This window comes from Canis aureus, chromosome 10 (genome assembly GCF_053574225.1).
Source record: "Canis aureus isolate CA01 chromosome 10, VMU_Caureus_v.1.0, whole genome shotgun sequence".
Lineage (NCBI taxonomy): Eukaryota > Metazoa > Chordata > Mammalia > Carnivora > Canidae > Canis > Canis aureus.
Window position 1 is genome coordinate 23,012,964 of NC_135620.1, and position 11,691 is coordinate 23,024,654.

The 11,691-nt window shown below is 53.9% G+C and overlaps 1 protein-coding gene across 5 annotated transcripts in view; it reads right to left on the reverse strand.

The window, feature by feature from the left end:
- Window positions 1–11,691, reverse strand: part of FSTL4 (follistatin like 4) — a 398,609-nt gene that overhangs the window by 97,892 nt on the left and 289,026 nt on the right. The gene's annotated exons all lie outside the window — the stretch shown is intronic.

Consider the following 11,691-nt stretch of genomic DNA (forward strand, 5'->3'; position numbering starts at 1 on the left):
TGCACATATCTTCTGGAGCCATCCAAATGCCAAACACCACCCCCTCCAAGGAGCCTTCCCTGACTGCCACATCACAACACTGGGGTCTCTCCTTGCCCTGCTCCCACTGGGAAGCAGAGTGGCATAGTGGAAAAGCCATGTATTTTGGAGTTGGACTTGTTTGGTTTTAATGCCGCCTCTGCTACTGCCTGACCACACTCGCCTCATCTGTAAAATGGGATTAAGAAAAGTACCTGTCTGAGGAATGAATAACGTAAAACATACGAAGTATTTAGTACAGTGTCTGGCACAAAATAATGGCTCAGTAAAGAATAGTTATTGCCCTTTTCAAAAATCACTGACTCATTTTTAGTATTCTAGCTCCATCTCTTATTGGCTTGGTAGCCCAGAGAACAAGTAGCTTACTCTCTCTGAGGCTGGAGCCTTGCAGAGTCTGTGGACCCTAAATGAGAGTCTTAGGGACAAGCACAGCCAGGTGAGGTGCTGCCCGCCGCTCCCAGGGCCTGTCTGGATCTGCCCAGGTCCTGCTCTGGCTCACTCCCTATCAAGCTGTCCATGGCCAACATTGCTGCATGTCTGCAAATTGTCACCTTCAATACTCACAAGATCAAATGCAGAACCCGCCCAGCTATGAGTGGCTTAAAACCTGGCTCAGGGTCCTACCACAAGAAACTCAAAACAAAGTACCAGGCTTTTGACTAGCCCATACCTCATGCCTTATGGCCCCGGGTGCTGGGACCAAACCATCTTGGAGGGCCTTTTGCTACTCAAGAGCTGAGGTGCACCCAAGGTCTGGGGGTGTCTGTGGGAAGGACTGTGGCTGGGCTCTGCTGACTGACCCACACTCCAGCCATGTTAGGACAGCTGGATAGCACTGAATGGGACTCAGAGGCGCTTTGGCTCTTTGACTCCTATCGTCAACCTGCTAATTGTTCCCAGTTCATAGGAACAACTCCCTGCCCTCCCTCCAAAGACAAATGGGAGGGTCCTTCAGGGGCTGCTCTCCATACCTGAGAGTTGATGCTTTGCCCTCCCCTTCTGGGCTCTGGGAAGCATATCGAGGTCTGCAGGAGGTCCCTGGCTCCAGGGAGCTCCAGGTACTGCCCCTCTTTAAGGGAGCCCCTAACAGGAGCAGGAGCAGCTCAGTGGCGTTGGCCTCCCTGCTACTCTGCCAATGTTTCGGTGGTCCCAGAAATGCCAGTGCCACCAGGCACTGGGACACCCAGGTCCCTCCCTGTCCGTGGGGTGAGCACAGCTTCTATGACTCCGAGGGCTGGGATGACAATAGGGACCTCGGAGGCTGCATCAGCCCGAGGGGAAAGCAGGACAGAGCTAGAGGATGCACGTCTCAGCCTGGCCTTGGAGGCCCAGCTCTGCTGTCCAATTTCAGTCCTGCATCACACAGGTCGAGGGCATGGGAAGCACTTAATTAACATCCAGTATCCACACCTCAACCTCCTCTCCTAATGCCTCCGTGAACTCTTCTCTCACCTCAAGGTAGAGCCCTTTCCTTCTCTATTCGCATCTATCTCATCCCCATTTATCAAGCCCAGCTTAAGTCCTCCTCTTCCAGGAAGTTGGCTAAGACTCTCTACCAGAGGAAAACCCTTCTAAGACTGTGTTTTAGACTCCAGGACTTGAGCAAGACATGACAGGGTGGTAGGGCAGGTGTCCTACAGTTGGGGATACCGATCTCCTGTCATTCCCCACTCCTGGGCCACCCAAAAGCCTGTCCTGGCACAACATAGTCTATCGTTCCGTCTCCAGAGCCTCCCGAAGCCCAGCACCAGCCCTTGGCTGCTGGGGCAACGTGACTGCTCTGTGTCACAGTAAGGAGTGGAGGACTTAGTCCACCCAGCCCAGCCAGGCACAGACCTGTTTGTTTCTAGACTCTTTGGCCGTCAGTTCACTTGATGCAAAACAGAAATGGAACCATGGTTTCAGAAACAAAAAGAATTTCATCTCAATTGCATTTGTATTCAAGTGGGCAAAATAGGTTTCAGTGCTTTCCTGAGTGTGCCAGGAGTGGGGCCTGAATACCTGGGGGTGCTGATGGCACGTCGCCCTGAGAGTGACCAGGATGAAAAACGAGGCTGCAGAGCAAACCCTCGCCATCGGTCTGTTGGCAGTGGCACAGGCACGGCGTTGGGAGGGAAACATTGTCTGGGCCGCTGTGCCCCTTGCAAAGGCAGCTCAGTGATTAATTATCACACCCCGGGCCCGGAATTGTGAGGAGGAGGGCGAATGAATACGATAGAATTTTATCTCTGCATGCGCCGGGTGGGAAGCAGGTGAAACTCTCTGCTGCTCTAAATGAACTCAATGTTTAGAGCTGCATCAATCACAGGGCACATGGAACACCCACACCTGCCACTTAACCCCTCCCACACCAGCATCAGGCCAAGCCCAGGTCACCGAGCTGGAGGGCAGAGCTCCTGGGAACGCATCAGGAAGCCAGTCAGCTTCCTCCAGGTGGAAATAGAAAAAAGCCTTGATCCCAAGAATCTCCCATCATCCAATATGATGCTTCCTGGTGGGGCAGCAGCCCCCAGAGAGGACGGCGCTCAAGGAGTTGTCTTTTTGGCAGAGTCTGCACATGGATGTCTGAAACCCCTGAATTTTAGCTGCAAAGACTGGCTGGGCTTTGGTCACATTGGCTCACTGGGGCAAACCAGTGGCCTGTAGCTTCTGAAAGTCCTCCCCAGAGCACTCAGAACCAAGCCCACCCTCTGCTCAGTGACCATTAGAACACCCAGAGATGGGCAGGCCGTGAGAGGTGCCCATGATACCTGCCTTTCACCTTCTTGTTTGCATCTAGCAAATGCACCCACGGTGACTTCTTTTCCTTCACTATAGCTCTCTGGGACCCCACTGAAATGCTAAGATCCTGGGCTGGTGGGGGGCCACATACAGCAGGCAGCAGCCAGGCCCAGCAAATCCACAATGGTGGCCTTCCCACTCCAGGGCCATGGGCCCCTGCCCTGCAATCCCTCCAGCAGGCCTTCAGTCCCCTCCTCGCCCCCAAGCCTTCTCCCGCTGACTGAAGCTGACCACCCTTCCCGTGGCACTTAGCACTCAGGTTTCAGAGGAAGTGGGTTTAAGGGAGGGAAGGTGGGCTCTGCAAGGGTGGGGTCGAGGGGTGGAGAGTTTGGGCACACTTGGTGTGTGGTGGCCATGAGGGCACCAGGGCGATTGCAACACTGTCTGGAGGCCTGCCTGGGGTGAGACCCTGCTGAGAGCCGTGTGAACGAGGAGGGCAGCGCAGCTAAACATCTCAGGCGGGCCCTGTGCCTCTTCTTGTCAAGTGTGGCTGCTGCACAGCCACACTCATTTGTCTAATTGCTTTTATGCCACAGTGTCAGCACTCCATGGTTGGGACAGACACTGTATGTGTTTCATGGCCTAACAGACCTGCTGCCTGGCCCCCTGAAGAGCTGGAAGGCGCTGGAGGAGGAGAGGCGCTCAGCAGGGAGAGGAGGAAGAGGAGGCTCAAGAAGTGAATGTGTCTGGGAGAGGTCAAATCTGCAGAAGACTGAAGCCCATCCATTGGCTATGGCAGCTGTAGGTCATGGCGACCTTTGCCGACCTCCATTTGCTCGTTGGTACACACTTAAGGGGAGCAGAAAGGCTGCAGAGGGGGAGCCAGGAGGGAGGCTACAGTATGGACGAGAAGGCCCCTTAAGGTGCTTGGCTGCCTTAAAGCACCAGGAGGAGAGAGGGCCCGCAGGTAGGAGGGTGCATGGGGCAACCAGCCAGTCCTTCCACCTCAGACCCAAGCCTTGAAAACTTCTCTGCGCAGATCTGAGTCCACTTGCCTACCTGGGCTATAGCTGCCCAGCCAGCTGCACGCAGCCTTACCAGGCCTTTTGAGTCTCCTCCGCCCAGGCCTGTGGAGAAGGGAGGAGACACACAGCCCCGGGGCCGAACGTCATAGGTTGTGTTGTCCTGGCTCTTGCCTGGGTCAGCTTGCCACTTCTTTTTTAAAATTTTATTTATTCACAAGAGAGAGAGAGAGAGAGAGAGAGAGAGAGAGAGAGAGAGAGGCAGAGTCACAGGCAGAGAGAGAAGCAGGCTCCATGCAGGGAGCCCGACGTGGTACTCGATCCTGGGTCTCTAGGATCAGGCCCTGGGCTGAAGGCGGCACTAAACCGCTGAGCTACCCAGGCTGCCCATCATCTTTTTATTTTTTAAGATTTTATTTTATTCATGAGAGAGGCAGAGACACAGGCAGAAGGAGAAGCAAGCTCCCCGCGGGGAGCCTGATGTGGGACTCGATCCCGGGTCTCTAGGATCAGGCCCTGGGCCAAAGGCAGTGCTAAACTGCTGGGCCACCTGGGCTTCCCTGCCGCTTCTTTCCCCACTGCTCACCCCTTTCCCATACCAGGGCTCAGAAAACAGGTCTACTGAGTTGAGGCTCTGTCATGTGGGCTTTTCTGATCTGTGGCTCCCACCTCTTCCCTCCGGGGCTGCACTGGCCCCTGGGTTCTCTGTAGGACCCGAGAGCTCAGCCTGCCGGGCCTGACCTCAGCTCTCCCTGTGTCTAGGTGCCCCCTCTGAAGACTGCACCTGCCTGCACCACGGCAGACATGGGCTCAGGGGTCTCAGGCCCCAGGAGGGGTTGAGCAGCCCAATGGGGGCCTAGAACATACCATCATGATTCATCACTATGGTGCCCTAGCCAGGCCTGGGGCCCAGCCTGTGAATCCAAAAAGAAAAAAAAAAAGAAAAAAAAAGAAAAAATCGAGTGTGAAGTTAAGTAGCAAACTCATCATTGAAACTCTCACGTTTGCTGAGATGAGATGATTCCCATTAACAAAACACCTTCATTTTCAGAGAATCCATGTTCGCAGCTTGCTCTGTAGAGCCTGCCCCCACAAGTTATGATTTATATTTTATTACAAGGTGAAAAGAGACAAAAAAAAATCCTCACAAGGGAAAAAAATAAAAAGCCCGCTGACTCTCTACAGCAACTCCCAGGGCATTTGATTTAAAGGGACATTGTCATCTTTAATGTTTTCATCCAGAGGAATTAGAGAGCGCCACCACGATAATTTAGAAGCTCCTGATTTAAGGGGCAGCCGCCGTGGTCTGGCTTCACTGTATTTGCCTTTTTATGGTTCCAGAGAGTATTTTCTGAGAGATAATAATGTTGGGTGATATTTCTCCTTTGTCATGTGGAGGCCCAAGAAGAAAATTAAAATAGGTCCTTTTGTCCCTCCTCTCGGCTGCCAGGCTGTGGATCGAGGAGGACTGTCACCGGCCACCTGCAGCCCCTTCATCTTCCCAAGGCCAGGGCCTGCCTTCTGGTGCCCCCGGGGCAGCGGCAGAGAAGCCGTGGCCATAAGGGCCCCCCGTGAAGCCCTTTCGTGGCTGCACCTCTGCCGCAGCCAGTGGTCACGGGAGCCTCTCAGCAGTGTCCCTTTGGGGTCCCTGTCCTGCCTCCTTGTAGATCTCTTTTGCCTCCAGAGTTCCCCCATCCGTGGTCTTCCTTGTGGGCACCTCCAGCTCAGTCCTTCTCCTGCTGGCTTTGATCACAGCCTTCCCTGCTTTCCTAATTCTCCAGACTTGTGTGACGAGCCCAAACCCCGTGGCCTGGACGTGGGGGCCGATGGCAGGAACTGCGATGTGTTCATGGAATCTGGTTCCTTTCCCTGCTGCTGCCATGGCCACATGACATCCTCTAGGCGGCCCCTCGGTCAGGGGTGGGCATGTGACTGAGGCCTTGCCCGTAGAGTAAGCCAGAAGGAATGCACACAGATCCTTGCTGGGCTCCCTACCACCCCCCACCTCCACCCCACCATGGCTCTCCCCCAATTCCCACATGATTTGTACTCTACTCTCTCTGTCCCTCTATACTGGCCAGGTCCAGGGCAGCCAGGAAAGGAATCTGAGGCCCTATGAGATGATGGACCACAAAACTGAAGATGCCTGGGTCCCTGTGTCACCGTACGGCTGCAGACTGAGCCCCAGTGTCACACGTTCCACGGAGGGGAGTAAATCTGTATGGTGTCACGGCTCTGAGATTTGGGGCTGGTTTGGGACTGCATCTTGCCCCCCTGATGAATACAGGTCTCTGCTGCTCTGTGCTAGCCTCCCTCCATCGTCACCTTCTGCTTCTCCCTCACTTGACTGTGACACAGGGGAGAAACTGGCCATCCTAGGTGGGGGGGCGTTGCCAGGGGTGTTGCCCTCTGTGATGGGATGTCTTTCCCTCCTCCCATATCTGCCTGGGACAGCCCAGCCATTCTTCCCGGAAGACTTCTGGCATCTTTTGTGATGAGAGCTGTTACATCCTTCTGTTTCCATGGCGTTCTTCTGGCAAACATCTTACAGCCTTTTGGCCTTGTCTTTGCCCATGTATTCCTTTCTCACTGGAGACTGAACCCCCTGGGGGCAGAGGCCACATCTTACTCAGATCCACCTTGCTGATGTTGCACATAATGATACGGTGCACTTAACAGATTACAGTGTAGTGTGGACATAGCTTCTGTATATTCTGGGAAACCAAAAATTTCCTGTGATTGGCTTCATTGTGATAATCGCTTTCCTGCAGTAGTCTAGAACCAAGCCCCCAGTGTCTCCGAGGTATGTCTGCTGTCCAGTGAGCTCTTTGTCCTCACCGAAACTGACCTCTCAGCTGCATTTGGCACAACCCACCACTTCCTGACTCACTCTTCTCTTGGCTTCCAGGACATCACACCTATCTGGTTTCCCTCCCACCTCTCTGGCATCTTCTTCATACTCTTTTGCTGGCTCCCCTCGTCTCACCTCTCCCCACTGGAGACTCTTCAGGCCTCATCTTGGACATTTTTCTCTGCCTACCCTCACCCACTCAGTGACCTCATCCAACCTCATGGCCACCAACAGGTTGAGGACTTCCACCTTTTCATCTCCAGCCTGAACCTCTCACCTGAGCTCAGTCTTGTGTGGCCAGTTCCCTGTTCAATGCTGCCATTTGGCTGTCTGGTGGGCACCCCAACCTCTGTGTGCTCCCACATTAACAGCTGCTCTTCCCCACCTAACCCTACTTCACCCCCAGTTAATGGCAATCCCAGGCTTCCAGTCCTCATGCCAAAACCCCCTCTTTTCTCGTAACACATCCAGCCTATCAGCAAATCTTTTTGGCACAGTCCTTCCATATGCACCTATAAACTGACCACTTTTCACCACTGTCCTGCCCATTGCCTGCACGCTAGCCATGTATGTCTCCTCTGGACTGTTGCAACAGCCTCCTTAACTTGGCTGCTTGCTTCTACCCTTGCCCTGTAAGTCTTTCCTCAGAATAGCAGCCAGAGTGATTCTTTTAAAATATTAAGTCAGATCACGTCATTCCTTAACTTGAAACCATCCCCCAAAGACTTTCTGTTTCACCCAATGTAAAAGACAAGTCCTTATGCTGCTTCTAGGGTCCCCCGGGATCTCTGAGCTCACCTCCTCCTTCCTGAGCCACTTTAGCCGCCATGCCTATTCTTTTTCTTTTTTAAAGATTTTATTTATTTATTCATGAGACACACAGAGGCAGAGACATAGGCAGAGGGAGAGGTAGGCTCCCTGTGGGGACCCCAATGTGGGCTCCATCCCAGGACCCTGGGATCACGACCTGAGCCAAAGGCAGATGCTCAACCACTGAGCCACCCAGGCGTCCCCACCATGTCTGTTCTTACCTGAGGGCCCAGGATGTGTCTTCCCGAGGTGACCTCATGGCTAGTGCACCTGCCTCCCACTACATCTGATGCAGCAGGCCCCTCTGAGGGGCCCTCCCTGAACTCCTGTATGCCCCTCACTTGCCCCTCATCTTCCTCTAGCTGTTATTCTCAAAATACTTCTCATGTTCTAATCTGTGTTCCTGTTGTGGCTTATCTGCGTCTCTTCCCTGGAGTGAGAGTTTCAGAGAATGAGGATTTTTGACTATTTTGAAACTTGCTGAATCTACACGGCTTGGAGCAGTGTCTGCCAGGGACTATTTGTTGTGTGAATGTGCTCTGCTTCCAGGGCTAAGCACTTTTCATCTGCAGACCCTCCTTGGGGGCTGGCGGTGGTGGGGGTATCATGCAAAGCTAGGCTGTACATTCTACAGTGGCAACCCTGAGGCCACATGGTGGTGGGGAATGAGCCTGCCTGTCTGGACCATGGCAGACTGCCCTCTGCCCGAATCTGTAATTGCCCCCTTTGATGGAAAATATTTTGAAAAAAAAAAAAAAAAAAAAAAGGCTCTATACAGGAGACAAGAGTTCATGCCAAATAGCATCACCAAAAAAACTGTTTTGCACGAATGTGTCCTGTTCCACATGCCAGATCTCAAAAGCACTTTGCAAAACATATTAATTGATTTTTATAACATCTCTGCCAGACAGAGGAGGAATCAGTCCCCTGAGCAAAGAGAGAAAACTCAGTTTTTGTGATTAAATCAGGCACAAAGATGGAGCAGGGGAGCCTCAGGGTTCCAGGAGTGGCGTTGGGTGCTCAGATCTGTCCTCAACTTAAAGCTTAGACTCAGTTGCATGTGACTTTGTCAGAGATGTGCTGGTTGTGGGGAGGGGCTGTGGCCAGAGTGCCTGGTTTTGAATCCCCAGCCTACTGGCTCCCCATTGGGTGATTTAATCCTTCTGTGCCTCAGCTTTCCCAGGTCTAAAAGGGGGATGAATGGTATTCTTTTCATTAGGAACACTGTAACTAGATACTGATAAATGGGTCAACACTCAATAAACGTTATTAGGAATAGCAGTGTCACAGCAGAGCCACTGACCACAGCCTCTTGCTGCCTGCCCGGTATGTGTGACTCCTGTGTGCCTGACTGGCTGCAGCTCCTTTGTCCACTCAGATCCACAGAAGCTCTGGGACTGGACACATGGAGCCTCAGAAAGTATTTGCCAAATTACTCCCGATTGCACTGGGACTAGGGCTCCTGGAGCCCCACAGCAGTCCTTCACAGACTCTAGAAGCAAGAGTGCTTCTCATGGGCTGGTCTTTGTGGGCTAGGAGGCTGGGGAGTGGGGGTGGGGTGGGGGGGCCCAGCAGTGTCCCTCTTTTCTGGATACACCCCCCCTCTCTAACCACCAAGACCAACATTTGCCTCATTTGAGGTGCCACCAGGTCCTGCTGGAATATGTACTGGGGTCAAGTGTCAAGAGTGACATGAGTGGCCATATAGCTTAGCTGGAGCTCTAAAGTCCAATTCTCAGGTCCAGATCCTGGCCTGTAGGTCTGCAGCTTAGAGATGCAGGCAAGTTACTCAGGTGCTTGGTGCCTTTGAGCCTTTTTTGCAGAAAGGGACTAATGATCGTTCGTCCCTCATAGACGGTTGTAAGGATTAATGAACTCACTTAGAGCAGTACTAAGGCACACGGTGAGCACTTAGTAAGCATTGGCTATTAATGCCGTTATTACCCAAGATTAATTATATGGCTTTGGAAGCAAGCTCTACCACACATCATGGGCCCTGTAAGGCTCTGCTTCTGAGCCCTGGTGCCTCTGCAGCACGTGGTGGGTATCCTGCCCACACGTCATGGGAGGGCCTCCCTGTTGTGAGGCCTGAGCTGTTTCCTCAGTAAGCAGCTTAGAGACAAGGTAACAGGGCCAGGCCTGCCATGGTCACCGCCGTCCTCCCAGGGCCTGGCCCAGAAGATGCCTGGAGTGGGCACCGGGCAGGAATGAATACAAGAGCAAACATTTATCTGTTGTTTCAACCTGGGGTATTTCCTTAAACTTATACTTCCTGAGAGCTTCCTAACCTGTTGCTTTTGTGACTTCAAACACCATGGTTGCCACATCTGAAAGCTTCCTCCAGTAAACTAAGACCTGGTGCTGACACATCTGATAGCTGCTGGGGTGTCTTGGCTCGCTTTGGAAGGTTGCTGGCCTCTACAGAGACTGCAGGGGCAGCTGCCTCCTGGCCACCCAGCCTGGGCATGCCCATGCCTCTGAGCATCCCTGTCTGAGTGTTAGGGGCAGGGCCTGGCGTCCAGGAGGCCATCCCTATATATTTGGTGGGCCTGACACCTGGCTGAGGCCCTGTGGCTATGCTATTGTAAGGACCACACTGTCCTCCTGTGATGAAGGCCAACTCCCGTCCCCTGGGTGACCTGGTAGACTGTCTGTTTACAGACATTACAGCGCCTCTGTTCTTCAAAGGGCTGGGCTTGGTGCAGCCAGTTTAATCCAACACAGGCCTTTCCAAGTTGAGCCACCCAGCCTCTGGGCTTGTGAATATTTCATGTGCCCAGCTGCCTAGCCACGGCTGCCCACAGAGGGGCTGGGGCCCGCCTTCTGGAGGCCAGGGATCATGGGCTGGATCTGGGTCTGTGCCCTCACCCCAAAGCCAAGATCAATGCCCTCTCCTTACTTCAAAGGGAAATGGGCACATGAGTGCAGAGGCTTAGGCAGGGCTCACATTGTTAGATGACCGCCCCCCCCCCCCCCCGATCCCATATCCATTTAACCCTGGGTCCCTTCACCTCTCCGAAACCACCACTGCCCACGGCCATTCATCAGCAGCACATCCAGCTGCTGTGAGTTCTGCTTCCCCTTCTCAAGGGCTGCTTTTGAACTCCAACCAGGAGGTGCCTGGCAGATGGGGAGGCAGGGAGGCTGGGAGGCCACTGGGAGTCTGGGCATGAGTAATTCAAAGTGGACAGTCAGCCTGTGAATGATGGAGAGCTGACTCTGGGGGCCTGGGAGTCCTGCTCAGCCCACACCTTCATTGTGAACTCAGAACATGCAGGAAGCACACTGACATGGCCTTCCAACGAGGTGCCTCTGATCACCACCTCTCCATCCAGCAGAAGCTGCTGCCACCCTGAAGGCCACAGCTCCAGCACCTGGACAGTCTCCCCTTGTGGTTCCCTCCTGGGCCCTCCTGGCTGGGAACATGGTGTATGCACATCCTTGACTGGCAGCCAGGGGAGGAAGGGGCTCTGCGATGGCGGGGCTGGGAGGTTAAGGCCCCAGGAAACGTGAACAGAACTCTGGACTGTGTAGGGCAGTCTCAGAACGTCTATAGGGCAGACCTGTGCAGTTAGGTTAGGGCATACTGGGTGCCTCCAAGGCTCCTTTCAGGTGGGAACCCTGCGGCTCTCTTTCCCAGCCGCTACTTCCCTTACAGCCAACCTCCTTGCTGTGGAACATTCCTATTTCTTTCATCGGAGCTCCATCAGGAAGTGCTGGCACCAATGCCCACCGTCCCGTGGGACACTGATTCTGTACACACCCCACACCCGCAAGTCCTCCGGGGTCCCTGGACAGCCACAGGCACGGTCACAACACGGCAGGAGGCTTGATCCAGCCCACATCTCACATGCACCACATTCCCTCCAGGCGGGGTCGTGGCCCAGGAGACATGACGATCACTGTCTCCAGAGTCTAAGTGACACTGGTCCACTGGGTCAGCAACTCCAGGTGTTAGGGGTCAGCTTGGGAACTTGGTCTTGTTTGACCTCTGGTTCATTTGGGTCCAGCTCTCAACTCACTGCCATTTGTCATGTCTGAGCTGGCTGCAGGTGGCCTCCACAGGCTGTTCCATTCCCCACCGTGCCCTGTGCCCTGTGCGCTGAGTGACAGCGACCTCTCCCCCCCACAGTGGCCCGATATGGCTGGTGCGTGGAGGGTGCCTCCTGCCAGGGCTCCCTGGCTGTCAGCCGTTAGTGGTGGCGCGTCAGCGAGTTTCCCCGATTGAGGGGTGCTCTGAGCACTCAT